General features: G+C 38.0%; 1 protein-coding gene across 3 annotated transcripts in view; it reads right to left on the reverse strand.

The window, feature by feature from the left end:
• The window catches only part of PCSK2 (proprotein convertase subtilisin/kexin type 2), a 256935-nt gene that overhangs the window by 222893 nt on the left and 15894 nt on the right, over window positions 1-18148 (reverse strand). The window lies entirely within an intron of this gene.

An 18148-nucleotide genomic window follows, 5' to 3' on the forward strand; every position in this document is an offset into this window, starting at 1 on the left:
CCGCTCGCCTCCTGTTCCCCAAATACCTTCTATTCTTTCCCCTATTTTTTAACTTTCTGAACATCCTTTGATTCCCTCTCCTTTTCCATGGAGCCTTGCCTTTACAGTCACACCTGCATCAGATTCTCCTTGTTCTCCTTGGACTAGCGTGCATACTCCAGGTATCACCTGGTTGCTCCAGAATTACGCTGCGATGTTTTCTAGTCATGTCTTCATAGCTGTCTGTGACAGACTTTCAACTGTCTGTCTGTGTCTTGGGCTTTTTCTGTGACCACTTGGTGCCTCTTATCAGGCTGAACACAGTGTGAACATCTAAATTTAGTAAATACCAGTTGGATGGCAGGTCTGGTTTCCCTCTATCTTCCCATCTCAGGGATCCTTGAAATCAGGTCAGAGCCAATCAGAGAAGTCACAGTAATGGGAGCTTATCTTTGGCACGGGGCCTGTAAGAGTTTTGGAGAACCTAAACAGTCCAGTCATTCGTTCTACGATTCAAGGTAACTTGGTGGGAAGAGCCTTGACCTGGGAGTTTGGAGGCCTGGATGTGGCTCATGTCTGTTACCATCAGTATGATTAAGAGCAAGTGGTTTCCTCTCTGGGCATCTTTTTCTCTTCTGTATAAATACAGGGCCTTGAAGTTCCCAGATCTCTTGCTTTTCTCCACCTGTCTTCACATTGATGAAGACATGCTGTTTGCAGTTCTTAACCTGATTAATTAATTTAATTGAATGCTTACAAATTATAGACAAATAATGTAAATATGTACTTTTTTTTGGGAAATAGGACACATGGTTTCATCAGATTCTCAAAAGAGTCCCTAAATCAAAAAGCATACCACTACTCAAAGGATTTGCTATTGTAAGTTTTGGTATGTGTGTTGTCATCCAGTGTTTGGAAGAAAAGGGAAACAGATTTGATAGAAAAGTTTTCTAACACAGATGGGGCCAATTTGAGATTTTTAAATCACATAGAACCTCAGTGTGGCTCAAATATTTCTTAAAGAATATTTATCATTATTATTTTATTTTTAATATAAAGGAAATATAGAGTAAATTTAGAAAACTGAAAAGTACAAATAACCAAGTAAAAATTCTTCATGTTTTCTTTTTTGGCAGTGTTGGATTTAGGCTATCCTTTTTTTTTCCCTCTAGGCCTACGTACTTGCAAGAGCAAATGATTATTTCCTTAATAGTAAAATGAGTGAGTTTTAGATCTTCTTCTTTGCTTACATACACACACACACACACTCTCTCTCTCTCTCTCTAATTATTATGCAAAGTGGTTCTTCCCTTCCCTTGTCACTCAGATGCTATCAGACTTCCACTTATTAACTCCTTTTTTCAAATTTTTATTTTGGGTTTGGGGGTACATGTGAAGGTTTGTTACGCAGGTAAACATGTGTCATGGGGTTTATGGTACATATTACTTCAATACCCAGAACCCAGACTACTTTCTTCTTTTCAATGGCTGCATATTATTCCATTACATGGGATATACCATGACTTATTTAGCCTTTCCATTATTGATGCATATTAAGATGTTTCCATTTTTTTACATTCAAAGATAATGCTGTGTGTTGGGGTGGGGGAACTTCAGGTATAATAGAGTAGGAACCTTCAAGAATCTACTGTTACAGAAAAGCAAATAGAACTTTGAAAAATATTGCCAAATCAACCTATTCAGAACACTGGAAATTAACAAGAGGCTTGCAGCAACCCAAAGTTTATTTAATAAAAAGGTTGAATCTCAGTGATAATGGCAAACTGTGTGCTGTTTTAAATTGCTCTATGACCATCCTCTTCTCCATAGCTCTGCAGCATCTTTGAACACGAACATCCTCACAACCACAGAAACTGGGAAAACCAGTAGCCAAATAGACACTAGAGGGTGAGGACTGGGTTTAGAGTTATTTAAAAAGCCCTGTCCATAAATAATAGCCTGGCAGCTATCTGGAAAAGTTCCATTTATAGGATTTGTTGTTATTTGATCTGTCCCAGGGTTTGCTCAGTTGGAAAAGCCCTACTCCCCAGGGAATTTGTCAAAAATAATCAGTGGCAAATTTTTAAGGTTGCAATTTCCTGAAGTAGCAATATGAACTGGGGCAAATAAAAGGCTGGACCAGAACCTTTGTAAAAGAATCTAAGGAATAAGATGTCCACAGAAGGCTTCACAAAGCTCTAATATATTCCTGGACACTTAGAAGGCCACACACATGGGCAGAGCTGTACACACAACCAGGAAATATCAAAGAAGGCTCTAAGTGCTCATCTTTAGTTGACTTTAAGTCTCTTTAAAAACAGGAGGTGAAGGCCATAGCAGAGTTTCAAACTGCCTGCTTGAGCATTGAAGATATGTCCCAATATATACAACAGAGCCCCTCAGCAAACGGTAAAAAAAAAAAAAACAAAGCCGCATTGATTCAAGGTCTTTAAGAAAACCTCTGTCCTGTCATTGGCTAACTATTAAGTTAACCAAGCAGATTCAATGGCACATTATAGAAATGACAGACTTTGCAGAATTAGTCCAGAAAGATATTAAATAAACAAATAGCAAAAAACATATGTGTGCATGTGTCTTTATAGTAGAATGATTTATAATCCTTTGGGTATATACCCAGTAATGGGATTGCTGGATCAAATGGTATTTCCGGTTCCAGATCCTTGAGGAATCGCCACACTGTCTTCCACAATGGTTGAACTAATTTACACTCCCACCAACAGTGTAAAAGCATTCCTATTTCTCCACATCCTCTTCAGCATCTGTTGTTTTCTGGCTTTTTAATGATCGCTATTCTCACTGGTTCACACAATGGTATCTCATTGTGGTTTTGATTTGCATTTCTCTAATGACCAATGATGGTGTGCTTTTATTCATATGTTTGTTGGCTGCATAAGTATCTTCCTTTAAGAAGTGTCTGCTCATGTCCTTCGCCCACTCTTTGATTTTTTTTTTTCTTGTAAGTTTATTTAAGTTCTGCAATAGCAAAGACTTGGAACCAACTTAAATGCCCATCAATGATAGACTGGATAAAGAAAATGTGGCATGTGTACACCATGGAATACTATGCAGCCATAAAAAAGGATGAGTTCATGTCCTTTGCAGGGACATGGATCTTTTTCTTTCCCTCTAGGCCTACCTACTTGCAAGAGCAAATGATTATTTCCTTAATAGTAAAATGAGTGAGTTTTAGATCTTCTTCTTTGCTTACACACACACACACACACACACACACTCTACATATTATTATGCAAAGTGGTTCTTCCCTTGTCACTCAGATGCTATCAGACTCACACTTATTAACTGCTTCATTAAACCATCATTCCCAGCCAACTAACACAGGAACAAAAAACCAAGCACTGCATGTTTTCACTCATAAGTGAGAGTTGAACAATGAGAACACATGGAAACAGGAAGGGGAACATCACACTCAGGGGGTGGGGGGCTAGGGGAGGGATAGCATTAGGAGAAATACTTAATGTCATTGATGGGTTGATGGGTGCGGCAAACCACCATGGCACGTGTATATGTATGTAACAAGTCTGCATGTTCTGCACATGTATTCCAGAACTTAAAGTATAATAATAATTAAAAAAAACAAGAAAAAAACTGGGGGTGGGGGTGAGGGAAAAATAGCGATAGTGAAAACAACAAAACCTAGAAACAACAAAAAGCAACCTGGGGAGAGGTAAATCTGGTTTCCAAGTTGTCATATTACATTATTTAAAATGTCAAATTTTCAAGAAAAATTGTGAGACACAAAAAGAAATAAGAACATATGCTCCACACATAGTGGGAAAAATAATAAAAACTCTCTGAGAAAGCCCAGATGTTGGACTTACTAGACAAAGACTAAACTAGATAAGTATAAATATTCAGATTATATTTATATATCGATATAACTATACCCAGACATATGTTCAAAGAAACCATATCTAAAGAACTAAAGGAAAGCATGAGAATGGTGAATCATCAAATAAAGAATATCAATAAAGAGATAAAAAGAATAAGAAGAAAGAACCAAATAGAAATTCTGGAGCTAAAATGTATAATAACAGAATTTAAAAATTTACCAGAGAGCCTGAATAGCAGTAAAGAGATTGAAAATTTAAAAACTTTCTGCAAAATAAATCCTGATGAATTCTACTAATCCTGATTAACTCTACTAACGTTTAAATAAATAATTCCAGTCCTTCAGAAACTCTTCCAAAAAATGGAAAAGGAAGAATCACTTCCCAACTCATTCATTGAGGCCTATATCACCCTGACACGAAGAAAAGACAGATACCACAAGAAAAGAAAACTACAGACTGTGATCTCTTACAAATATAGCAACAAAATGCTCATCAAAATAGTAGCAAACTGAATCCAATCACATATAAAAAGGATTATGCATCATAACCAAGTAGGATTTACCCCAGGAATGCAAAGTTGTTTTCACATCTGAAAATCAATTACTATAATAACCATATCAATAGAATAAATAACAAAATCCACATGGACATCCCAATGCAGAAAAGCGTGTGACAAAATACAACATTCTTTTATAATAAATATGTTTCTAAAAATTAGGAATGAAAGGGAACTTTCTCAATCTGATAAATCTATCTGTGAAAAACCTACAGCTAACATCATACTTAATGGTGAAAGGCTGAATGCTTTTCCTAAGATCAGAACAAGACAGTTATCTGCTCTTGGCACTTCTATTCAAGAGTGTACTGGAGATTTTAGCTAATGCAATCAGGCAAGACAAAGAAATAAAGGCACCAAGATTGGAAAGAAAGAAGAGAAATTATCTCTATTTGCGGAAGACATTTCTTGTATATAGAAATTTATAATGAATCCACAAAAAGTATTAGAATTGACAAAAGAGTTGAGCAAGGTTGCAGAATACAAGATTAACATGCAGAATCAATTATATTTCTATACACAAGCAATGAACAATCCAAGCATAAAGTTAAGGAAACAAGTTGATTTAACATAACATAAAATAAGTAAAATACTGGGAAATAAATTTAACAAAAGAAGTGCAAGATGTGTACACTGAAAAGTACAAAACATCCCTGGAAGAAATTAAAGATCTAAATAAATGGAAAAGCATTTCATGTTCATGGATTTTTTAAAATGGCAATGCTCCCTAACTTATCTGCAAATTCTGTACAATTACTTTCAAAATCTCAGCTGTCATTTTTGCTTATCCTAAAGTTCAAATGTAAACTCAAAGGACCAAGAATAGCCAAAATAATCTTAATAAAGAAGAACAAACTTGGAAGACTCACATTTTCCAATTTCAACACCTCTTCAAAGCTAAAGTAATCAAAGCAGTATGGTACTGGCATAGGAGAGACATATAGTAGTTTAATGGAATAAAATGGAATCCAGAAATAATTTATGATGATCAATTCATGGTCAATTGCTTTTCAACATGGATGCTAAAACAATTCAATGAGAATGAATAGTCTGTTCAAGCACAGTTTTGTGCTTGAACAATTAGATATTCACATGAAAAAAATGAATTTGGATTCCTATCTCATACCACATGCAAAATTTAACTCAAAATGATTTGTAGTCCCAAATGTAAAAGCTAATATTACCCAACTCTTAGAGTAAAACATAGGAATAAATCTTCATGTCTTTAGATTAGGCAACGTTTTCTTAGATACAACACAAAAAGTATAAGAACATAAACTGTACTTCATTAGAATTAAGAATGTTTGTACTTCAAAGGAAATAATGAAGGAAATGAAAAGACAACGTACAGATTGGAGAAAAATTTTGAAAATCATATCTCTGATAAGGGTCTTGCACAGGAATGTTTTAAAAATGTTTACAACTCAATAATAAAGTCAAGTAACCCAATTCAAAAATGTGCACATTCAAGGAGCCATTTCTTCAAAGAAGAAATACAAATGGCCTATAAACATACAAAAAGATGTTCAACATTATTAGACATCAGAGAATGCAAATTAGAACCATGAGATATCAGTTTACACACACTAAAACAAACAACCCCTACCCAACTGCACCCAAACCAGCAAGTGTTGACCTGGACAGGGAGGAATTTGAACCCTCGTGCACTGTTGGTGGGATAGTAAAATGGTACAGCCTATTTGGAAAGCTCTTTGGCAGTTACTCAAAATGCTAAACACAGACTTGTCATATGACCCAGCAATTCCATGTATGGGTGCATATAAGAGAAATGAAAACATACATTTACGCAAATACTTGTATACAAATGTTCATAGCAACATTATTCATGATAGTCAAAAACTAGAAACAACCTACATTTCTATCAATTGATAAAACAGTAAACAAAATATGATATATATGTACAATGGAATATTATTTTTAAATGGAAAGGAATTAAGCAATGATACATGATAAAAACACGGATGAACCTTGAAAACTTAAAGCTAAGTTAAAGAAGCCAGACAGAAAGATCTTATATTGTATCGTTTCCTTTATATGAAATGTCCAGAATGGACAAATCTATAGAGCTGGAAATTAGATTAGTGGTTGCCTGGGGCTGGGAGGAGACAGAAATGAAGAGTGATTGCTAATGGTCCAGGATTTATTTTAAGGGTGGTAAAAATATTCTAAAATTTGATATTGGCAGTGATTGCACAACTTTGCAACTATACTAAAGATCACTGAATTGCACATTTTTAGAGGATAAATTTTATGGCCCATTAACTATATCTCTTAAACAAGTTGCTATTAAAAATGCTATGATGAGTAGCTTTGTGATTATCACTATTTGTATAGATAAGAGTTTTCCTGTAGGATATATCCTGGGAATTCAACCTCTAAGTCATAGATTATTAACATTCATTATTTTGATAAATACTTCAGAAAAGTTTCCCTATAAGGTTGTATGTTCCAAGATCCACTGAAAAGTAAATAAGAATAAAAATCCCCATTTTCCCATTCTCTAAGTAACACTGGATTGACATTTATTAAAGATATTTTAATTTTAGCCAATTTATAGTCATCTTACTTGAATATTTTGTCACCGTATTTGAGTATTTTTAATTATTTTGAAAATATGAGCATCTTTTCATATGTTTATTGACATTTTAGCTTATTCTCTTTTGTGCATTTTTCTATTGTGTGTTTTTGTGTTCTTTGTCATAAGCCAGGCACTGTGTTTGGTGCTGGAGAGACAAAGGTAATGATGATATGGTCTCAGCCTACAAACAGCTCACAATTCACAGGGAAGGAAGATTTCCCACAGCAATATATTAACAGTACTCTGTGGTGGAGTGATTTAAGAACATGAGTTCTGAAGCCAGATTGTTTTGGTTTAAATTCTCGCTCTTCCTCGTAACAGCGATATGACCTTTGGCAAGTTATTTAACCCTCATGGTCCTCAGGTTTTTTACTTATAAAATGTTTTTATTATGGGAATTAAGTGAGATAATGCATGAAAAGTGCTTGGAAAAATATCTTGCACTCAAGCATAAGTCACTCTTTTTATTGTTAGAATAGAATGTGCTGTAGCAGAGTTATTGACAAGCTGCTATGGGAACTCAAAGGAGAGATTATTATAGTCAGAGGGATACTTGGGGAATGCTTCTTAGACTTTTTGGAGAAAGGGAAGGTTATTCACCTTAAGAGACTCTTTTTCACTGTTATTAAAAATTGTATTTTTCTAGTGTTTTAATTTTGAAGAGTGTGACTGTTTAAAGTCATAGCCACAGCTTTTTTTTTTTAACACTCCTCATATCAAGAAATGAGGTCCATGATTCCAGCCCTTGCATCTGGGAAACATGATCGCTTTAATTACAAGTATGGTGGAAGTGATGCCATGTGACTTCTGAATCTAAGTCATAAGAGGCCATTTGACTTGTGCCTTGTTCCCTGGAACACATTTGCTCTTAAAGTCCTGACCTACAATTTAAGAAGTACAACTCCTCTCAGGCTGCCATGTTATGAGGAAGCCCAGGCAACACTGAGAAGCGTGTGTAGTGCTTTGCCTGACAATCCTGGAAGATCGCAGCTTTCAAGTCATCCCATTTAGGGTGTTAAATACACATAGTAAGAAGCTTTCAGAGGATTCCAACTCTAGCCATACCAGTCATCCTCTAGCTGCTGAGTCTTCTCAACTGAGTCTCCACACATTGTGGACCACAGACAAGCCATTTCCAATGTGCCCTGCCTGGATTACAAATTGCCACATTCACGAGTACAATAAAATTTTTGTTTTATACCACCAAATTTTGGGTTGGTTTGTTACTCAGCAATGGACTACAGAAACAAGTAGCTAGCTGAAAAAAAAGGTTTTATTTCTTCAGCTTTCATGGCTATGTTAACATGAAACTCTACAATAATATTGGTTCTGTCAACTGATGACATCACCCTGGAGCAGCTCAGATAAGGGTTCTCAAGGGACATCCCTGGCACAGGGGGACAGGCCTGGACTCAAAGCAGCAGATACTGGATGATCTTCATGGAACAGTCAACTTAACCAGGGGTCTTTTCTGTGAATAAAAGCTTTTTAGAACATTGCAGCTTTTGTGATTTAGTTCCTGTTCATTAAAAACCACAGTCCCCATGGCAACTTTAACATAAATATTTCATGTGCATATTCCAGGCTTAATGGTTCTTAAATGTTTTCTCTACTTAACCCTGCTGATATACTCTGGATAATGTTAAGATTTAATAAAATAAAAAAAGTGAGGGGAGAGGAAGAAAATGTAAATGTGCTGTATTTTGCTTTCCAAAAGCTTTCTACTTTGAACACTACCAGATAGTATGAATTTGACCTTTTGTTTCCTATTGCAGGAGGCATTATGGATCTGATAATTTCTTTTTTTACTTTTAATTTTCTGGGGTCTCACTCTTTTACCCAGGCTGGAGTGCAGTGGCACGATCTTGGCTCACTGCAACCTCTGCCTCTTGGGTTCAAGCAATTCTCCTGCCTCAGCCTCCCGAGTAGCACCTACCTCCACACCTTGCGAATTTTTGTATTTTTAGTAGAGATCGGGTTTCGCTATTTTGGCCAGACTGGTCTTGAACTCCAGACCCCAAGTGATCTGCCCGCCTTGACCTCCTGAAGTGCTGGGATTACAGGTGTGAGCCACTGTACCTGACCTAGAACTTAGAATTTTTAACACTAGAGAGAAAATGTGGAGTTCTGAAGGGCCAGTGGGTATTAGAGGAACATATTTTACCACGATTCTGGCTTGTTTTAGTGTTTTTTAAAAGAAGAAATTAAATATAAATTGAGGAGCAGGGAAAACTCTTCCTTACAGTGGAATTCCCATTAATAAATGTAGAAGAAATGATGGACATTGAAAATTATCATTCAGAAAATGTCACAGTATAATATAATTGTGACTGGCAGACATCTACAATAGATGCTAAAATTAATAGGTGAAATATAATAATAAACAATGAGAAATGTATCTTTATAGTGGAGAAACCTGGCAGAGACCACTTTAGCCAAGCGATCTAAGTTAACTTCACCAGTGATGAGTCATGCTATGATGCACTAAGAAGGGCACATAGTTCATGTGATTTTCTTGCCAAAAATACATAACGTGTATTCAGTGAGGTGGAACCATCAGACAAACTCATAACTGGCCAGTACTCTTTATTTTATTTTATTATTTTTTTATTATTATGCTTTGAGTCGGAGTCTCGCTCTGTCGCCCATGCTGGAGTACAGTGGCGCGATCTCTGCTCACTGTAAGCTCTGCCTCCCGGGTTCACACCATTCTCCTGCCTCAGCCTCCTGAGTAGCTGGGACTATAGGCGTCCGCCACCACACCCAGCTAATTTTTTACATCTTTAGTAGAGACAGAGTTTCACTGTGTTAGTCAGAATAGTCTCGATCTTCTGACCTCGTGATCCGCCTGCTTCAGCCTCCCAAAGTGCTGGGATTACAGGCGTGAGCCGCTGCACCCGGCCCAGTACTCTTCAAAGTCATCATGTTCATAAACGACAAAGAAGAGCTGCAGAACTTTTCCAAATTAGAGGAAACTAATGAGACATAGCTATTAAATACAATCATATTTTGGATTGGAACCTGGATCAGAAAAAAGGACACTAGCGGGACAACTGGAAAATTTTGAATAAGTCCTGTAGATTAGCTAATAGTATTATATCAATGTTTATTTCCTGGCTTTGGTAATTTTGCTATGGTTACCTAAGATGTTAACTTCGGGGAAGCTGAATAAAAGGTATATGGAAACTGCTATTTTTAAAGTAATGATTTTTATTTAACATCAAATTTTCAATTGTAATGATTTTTAAGTGAATAGTTCAGTGATATTAAGTATACTCACATTGTGCAACTATCACTACTATCCATTACCAGAACTTTTTGATCATCTCAAACTGAAATTCTGTACCTACTACACAATGACTTTCCAGTCCCCACTCCCCAGCCCCGGCATCCACCTTTCTACTTTCTGTCTTTATGAATTTGATTTATTGAACTAGGTTATTTAAGTGGAATCACACGGTATTTGACCGTTTGTGCTTGGCTTATTTTACTTAAGCACAGTGTCTTCAAGGTTTATCATGTTGTGGCATGTGTCAGAATTTCCTTCCCTTTTAAGGTTGAATATTCCGCCTTGTATAACACATTTTGTTTATCCATTCATCTATTGATGGACACTTGAGTTGCTTCCACCTTTTGGCTATTGTGAATAATGCTGCCATGAACATAGGTGTACCTGTGTGCTATTTATGCAACATTTTTAACATCTAAATTTATTTCCAAGATGCAAGTTAAAAATGTAAAAGCATTTTAAAATTTAAATTTGAATGACCTCAGAAGGGTCATGTATTTCCTAGTTTCAAATCAGAACCCACCTACCCCTCCACTTTCTATGGTCACACACTAAGCTCCCTTTCCATGGTTGTGTTACCTTAGGCAACTGAGTTGCTTACCTGGCTTGGTCTAGCTGCCTCATTTTTTTTAGAGAAGACACTGAGGCTTGGGGGGGCCAGGGCCTGACCAGATGAATGGGAGCTCTCTGCAGAAATCCCAGCTCTCCTCAGTGTAAGTCCAGCATCCTTCCTACCATGCTGCTTGTGTTGCGGTCCTACTTTACGCCCCAGCCCCTTTGTAACCTTGACTAGGAATTCATGAGATTTTGGGCTGGAATTCCTGATGGAGATGAGTGGGACTCAAGGACAGCCAGGCTGGTGGGTGACATCCTCACTGCTGTGATCTTGGGACCCATGATTCTGGATTCTTTGGGAGGAGGATCTCTCTTGGCTATGAAAGAAAATGGAGCTAATTGGTCTCATAAAGCTAAAATTTGAACCTCTGATGAGCTTACTCTTATGCAATAAACAGGTAAATTGACTGATCATGAACCTAACAAAAGACTAACCTGTAGGCATTGGTTATTTTTCTGGGCCGTTTTTTCTCTTGCTTTTGGAGTGCAGACCCAAGATCCACTGTCTTCTGAGCATCTGAGAAGCAGCTGCTTAAGAGCTTTGTGCAAGCATAAGCTCCACCGCAGGGAGAGAAAGACAGATGCTATGTGACTTACAGTAGTATAAGGTACTTGCTGCCCACACAGGCCTCAAGGATGTAAGGCTGGTTAATGCATTCCTGAGATCCTTAAGTAGACTGCAAATCTTGCAAATAGCAAAGACATATTGTTAGGCTAGATTGGTTGATTCTCCATTGATTGGCAGATTCCCAAACACTCACCTGAGTGTCCTAGTAAGAAGCCTCTCATACTGCAGACATTTAGTGTTTTCAAATATTTTCTTCATTGAAACACACACACACACACATATGTAAACACAGAAACACACACACACATACACATCCCTCTTTTATATCATCACCTTGTTCTCTTAAGGCAAAATATGCATGGTTCCAGAAGGAAGGAGAAAAAGAAGTGAAAGAACTCACAGCAAACTGTCAGCTTGAACATTCAGGCTGGGTGACAGTGTAATAATGTTGCTAAGTCAGACTTACAGAGTTTTTAGAAATTCTTATTATGGCCACAAAAATGTATGGGTCTCAGCCATACTTCTCATTGTCTTCTTTCTTTTCCTCTTACTTCCTTTTCCCACTGAAAACTATGGCTCCAAGCTACGGCACCTCTCTGAACCCACACACTCCCTTTTCCCAGCAGTAGGGAACTCCAGGGAACTGGCAACCAATTGTGAACAGATAAAAAGAAGTGTTAAATTCTCATGGAGTCTATTTCCTGCTTCTTTTAAACACCAGAGTTCTCTTCCCTTAGGGAATCTGTAGATGCTCCAGAGGGTCTGTGACCTTGGCATGGCCTCCATTCCAAATTTTGTGCATCTGTGCATTCGCTTGTTCTCAGGAGAGTCTACTGCTTATTACAGATTCTCAAACGGATTCAGAACCCTCAGAACAGTTAAGACTTCCCGGATCAGACTCTTCGCTTTACCTTTGGCTGCTTTCTTTGTGTTTGTTCACTGTGCTGCTTTTCATGGTCCTTGTTCAGGCTTAGTCGGGATCTAGTTTGGTAGAACACTGGACATCATTTGCTATATAAGATTTTTATAATTTTATTTGTAAGAGGGACTGCTGTCAAGAGGTTTAAGAAATAAAAACTGGCAGATGAAACAATCATCAAGGGTTGAAAACTGGCTCAGCTGATAATTGCTTGTCCATTTCATTTGGGGACCTGAATTTTGCCAACAGGGATAAGCTCTGCATTTTACTGACTTTCTCAGAGACCATTCTTTATTTCCTTCAATTGCATGCAATCTCTTATGGGCAGAACATGATGACCAGCAGTAGGGATGGGAGAGAAAGGGAAGCTCATTTGAATTTAGGTCTGGGGTAGGCTACTGGAGGATGAGAGACCATATGGAGAAGAACTGATGTGCTCTTTTTCCCATTTTTCACTCTTCCTAATGTTTCTTTCTCCTTCCAAGTCAAGTAGGAAATGGGTTTTGCACATTACTGATATCTGCCAGGAGACGACTATTGATTTCCCTGGATTGTGTGCAAGGTAAACAGATCTCAGTGAGAATTCTGAAGGTTCCTAATAGGCCCTGAGTTTCAACTTCAGAGCAAACAGAGAGAGAAGAACAACTTCCAGAGTGATTTTATTTCTTAATTATCAACAACAGAAGAGTGACTGTGTCTAATCTAAAATAAAAATTAAGTGTCTATTTCCATCACTAAAGAGAAACCACTTTTTTTTTTTTCAAGCAGAATTATTTATCATCAGTGAAACCACAACTGCTGTCCCAGGCAAGGATGGGATAGTTTGATTGACAGCCTAGGACCACTAGAGGACAGACCATACTCTTCAGGTCCACTTTGGACCACGTCCCCCATGGAAAGGGTTGGACCCAACCAACTTCCACAGCACAGAGTAGAGGAACCATTCATTCAGGCATTTTCTCGAGGATATTCTGCATTTTCTCTTCCACTGTTAAGCCAGGAACACGGAACCTCTCTTGGTTCATACGTTTACATTCTCCTTTTTAATTTTGTGACTTACTATCAAAGGCTGATTGTGAGTAATTACTCTAATTTCTCTGATCATCTGCCTTGTCATGTTCTCATTGTCAACCCTCCAACTGAATATCCCCAGTCAATCCTAGCAGAGCTGCTCCAACCCACAGCCAAGTGGATTGTACACACTTTATAGTAAGGAAATGCTTCTTATTCATAGGAAGAGCCATCTACAAGGCTGGTTTTGGATACAGTAATAGGGAGTAGAAGAATGTTAAAATGAAAAAGAAAATTGAGGTACTGACATGTTGCCTAAATCTTCATCTTTCAAAATTATCTCGGTATGCTCGAAAGAATGATCTCTCAGAACACAGTCCTTGGAATGACTGGATTGCAAGCTCTATGGGGACAATACCTGTTTTGCTCATGTACTAAGTGCCGAGTATCATGTCACAGATACCTGTTGAGTAAATTTAAAAAATCAGGAGGTTCTAGATTCTGGAAAGAGTTATTAAGTAGCTGTGTTATTCAATGTGGATGACTGAGGTTATGGGTCTCTTTGGGGATGGGTAAGACATTTAATATATTGGGGGTCAAGCAGGCCATCTAACTAAGCGAATCAGGTAAAAGACAGTAGAAAGTGGTGAGGATTGTGCTAAACTAGAGGGCATATGCTCCTCCACAAGTCAAACAGATTGAAAGCACTGTGCTGGCCAAACTCAATTTGTGATCCAAAGAGTGATGCACATTGCACTTGTTAGCTCTGAGTGGTCTAGGACTCTATTAAGCACAAGAAAGAAGGCACATCATAAGAGATATGGAATGAAAAGAAACTCATGAGATTGAACACGAGGTAAAAATACTCTCAGGTATTCTAACAAAAGAAAAAAATCCTATCGATTACAGACAAGGCTGGCAGTCTCTGTTACTTTGGTCTGTAGTCAGGTCCAAGCTCTTTGGAGCAGCCATAGAAGACAAGAGAAGAAGTTAACTACTCCCAAACACCAGCTTTGGGGTCAGAGTTATTTCTAAATAAAAGAGAAAAAGGGGCAAAAAGTAGATGTCTAAGCTAGAAAATTACATGCTAATATCTTCACAAGTAAGATATCCCTTTAAAAACTAGAATAACCCACAAGAATGTTGCATTTGGCAAGGTCAGTATAAAAAATAATCTGTTAGTGAAATTTTATTGGTATCCTATTAAATTCCACATAGACAACAAGGCTAGAGGAAAGGAATTTGTGTTTGATATCTATCTGCTTGAAAAGGTAATTTCCATTTTGTCAAATTAAAGCAGATGCACTTCATAGAATCTCAGCATATTTACACTGGAGATGATGACCTCCACGAGTATCTAGCACTATGTCTCACTCTCCAGAGACTCTGAGGGTGAGAATGTCATCACCTGAGCTCCTCTTAGGGAGGAAACTGCCTCTATTTGGGATAATTCTGTGATGGTTGATGGGTACCTGAGGTCATGGGTGCCTAGACAGCAAGGAGATCTGATCTGCTCTGCCTGGGAAGAATCTGCCTGCACCCATGAGAGGAGGAGATACTAAAGAAACCAAGGGGCAGATAAAAGAAAGTGGGGAGGATCTGGCAAGAAGTGTGAGGCTGGGCAGGAAGAGGCTACTGCCCATGCCCGGTGGTGAGGGGATGAAAGGACTCCTCAAAGCACCTGCTTACTTTAAAGTTCTTTGTGTTTGCAACATAAATCTCCTCCTGGCACCTGTGACGTCTTCAGGAAAATACATTCTAGTCACAGATGCCTTGGGTGAGTAGTAAGGGTTTTGGTGAGGGGAAATCAAGGGAGTTGGCTGAATTTCACACTTGAGTCACCATTGTGAAGAATGATTGTTTGAGTAAGGAGACATAATTTATTAACTGGAAAGTTTTGGTGGAAGTAGAAAACTGTATCCAGAAGTAAAATGAAAATCTAGCTCCACTCCTAGAATTTATAGGAATATTGGGAAGGGTTAGGACTTATGGCACATTATGGGGATATGAGTGGATCTTATCTACATCCCAAGGGTCCAGGTATTTCTAATTGACCTCTGGGTTATATAGATGAGAAAAGTGAGGTTCAAAAAGTTGAATGACGTGGATATGGTCACGCTGCTATATAGTGGCAGAGCTGGGACAGAAACTCACTGTCGTTGACAAAGTTTAACTCAGCTCAATTTCATAGAGGGAGAGACCTCAGTGTTAGTTTTGCATCAATGTACACATTTTTTCTTTTAGCAGTAAGTTTTTACTTTTGAAATAATTTCAGACTTACAGAAAAGTTGCAAGAATAGTGAAAATAACTCACAGCCATGTCACTCAGATTCCCCAATTGTTAACATTTTACTGCATTAAAATAACTATTTTTCTGCATATACATATTACTTTGGTGAATCATTTGAGAGTAAGTTGTAGATGGTGTGTGTGTTTTCTAAGAACAAGGCAGTATAAGTATCAAAATCAGAAAATTCACTCTGATGATATCATTTTCTAATTTATAGACATCGTTGATATGTTGCCAACTGTCTTAATAATATCCTTTACAACAAAAAAATAAAAATAAAAAGTCTGGCCCAAAGTTCAGTCCAAGATCACATGTTGCATGTGGTTGTCATTTCTTTTTTAATTTGGAAGAGTTTCTTAGTCTATCTGTCTTTGTCTCTTATGACATTAATGCTTTTGAAGAGTACAGGCCAGTTATTTTGCAGACTGTCTCTCAACTGGGATCATCTGCTTTCTCATCATTAAATTGAAGTGATGCATCATGGCAGGGGCATTACACACGTCGTGGTGTGTGCTTCTTGATGCACTGTTCACAGTCCTAAATGCAGCTACCTCAACTTCAGAGTAACTGCTCTGGTCTCACCTACCTAACAGTGACTTATAAACTGAGCACAAGACCCAATTGTGGGTACATTCAGTGCTATTTATGCACATGTTTCTGAGCATCCAAAGGTGAGAATGCCAACTAACTAAAAAAATGCAGCTTATTTCAGTGGACTCCAATTGCTATAATTATCCAAACAAGGCCAGGTATGTAATTCCAGTACTTTGGGAGGCTGAGATAGGAGGATCATTTGAGCCCAGGAGTTTGAGACCAGCCTGGGCAACATTGCCAGGCCTCGTCTTTAGAAAAAATAAAATCCTAGCCAGATATGGTAGTGTGTGCCTCTAGTCCTAGCTACTTGGGAGGCTCAGATGAGAAGATCACTAGAACCCAGGAGTTTGAGGCTGCTATGAGCTATGATCATACCACCGTATGGGTGACAGAGTGAGACCCTGCCTCTAATACAACAAAATTACCCAATCAAGAATCCACTCACTGGAAATGAAATATAGAGGGCATGATTTTTATTTATTTATTTTTATTATTCCTTTAAAAAATTTTTTCAGAGTGGGGCATGGCTGGGCCATAGAGAAAAAAAATGAGCATGAGGAGCTGGACATTTTGAGTAAACCTAATGACTCATAAACTATAAAGAGTTATAATAACCAAAACTGCTGAACAAGAAGCCATTCCATTCCCAGAGGTACAGTGGCATATGGATGCACAGAAAATCATATGCTGTCCCATAAAACCCACCAATGAGAAACAGTGCAAGACAATTTCACACAGAAGGCAAACAAGCCACATTATTTAGATGAATAAAGTAAATATGATTTCACTAGAGAAGTGGACAGCTTGACAGCTCCTTAAACAGATGCTTTTCATGCAGTGGAGGAGCCTAAATTCTTTATGTGTGACTTCAGCTCCTCTCTCAACAGCACAAGGCCTGTGGAGTGAGGACATCATGTCTTTGAGTAACCGGATATGACAGAAGATCTCATTCAGCCTCAACTTATTGGGGTGTGTCGCCAGGTTAGCAAGGTCTGAGAATGCCCTTTGCATTTAGAACTAGAGACCAATTGCTAAAACAGTTTCCCACACCCCAACACATAAAATAGGCATTTGCAAGAGCAAAACAGAGACCTCAGATTAGATGAATTCTTATAAACTAGACTATAGAACTATAGAACCATAAGTGTGCTTTCCCTTGGGCATAAACTTGAACAAGCTATCTTTCTGTCTGTAGAATCAACCCCTTTCAATGTGCCTCATCTTCATAGGGCTCAACACACACTTCTTAATAAAATAAGAACTCATGGATGAATGTTCTTTTGTAATTAGCTGATTTGTAAGGGGCTGTGTGGAAGGGAAACTGGAGGAGAAAGGGGTAAGTCATTGACCTACTAAGTCAGCACTGCCTACTCCTATGCCATTCCTAAGCATTTGTTCTCCATGGATAATGCTCAATTCTCTTCTGTAATTCCAGGATCCACTCTTCCGCATAACCAGGAGCTCAGTATGAAGCAGTTTGTGTTGTCCGTGGTTATTCACTCTTCTAGGGCTGAGCTGACAGTCCACAGTGGGATTCAAAGTACGAAGTACCCCCTAAGAACTGAACAACTGATTTATATCAAGTCTAGAATGATACCCAGGTAATGAGACAGGTAGTGGTTATCTGACATACAGCTTCACTCACAAACTGTTTCTTTCTAGCTGCAGGCAGCATTTCCATATATCATCCCAGAAAGAAAAAATTAAAAAAGAGTATTATTTCTTTGGAATATCAGGGAGTAATGTGCCTATTAGGTGAGCTCGGATCACGTTGATACACCACTGTCCTTTCTTTTCTTCTTTGCTTCTAAGTTAGGGGATTTGTTCCGCATTCATGTATTTATATGTCAGGGGAG

Source organism: Piliocolobus tephrosceles, chromosome 20, assembly GCF_002776525.5.
Source record: "Piliocolobus tephrosceles isolate RC106 chromosome 20, ASM277652v3, whole genome shotgun sequence".
NCBI lineage: Eukaryota > Metazoa > Chordata > Mammalia > Primates > Cercopithecidae > Piliocolobus > Piliocolobus tephrosceles.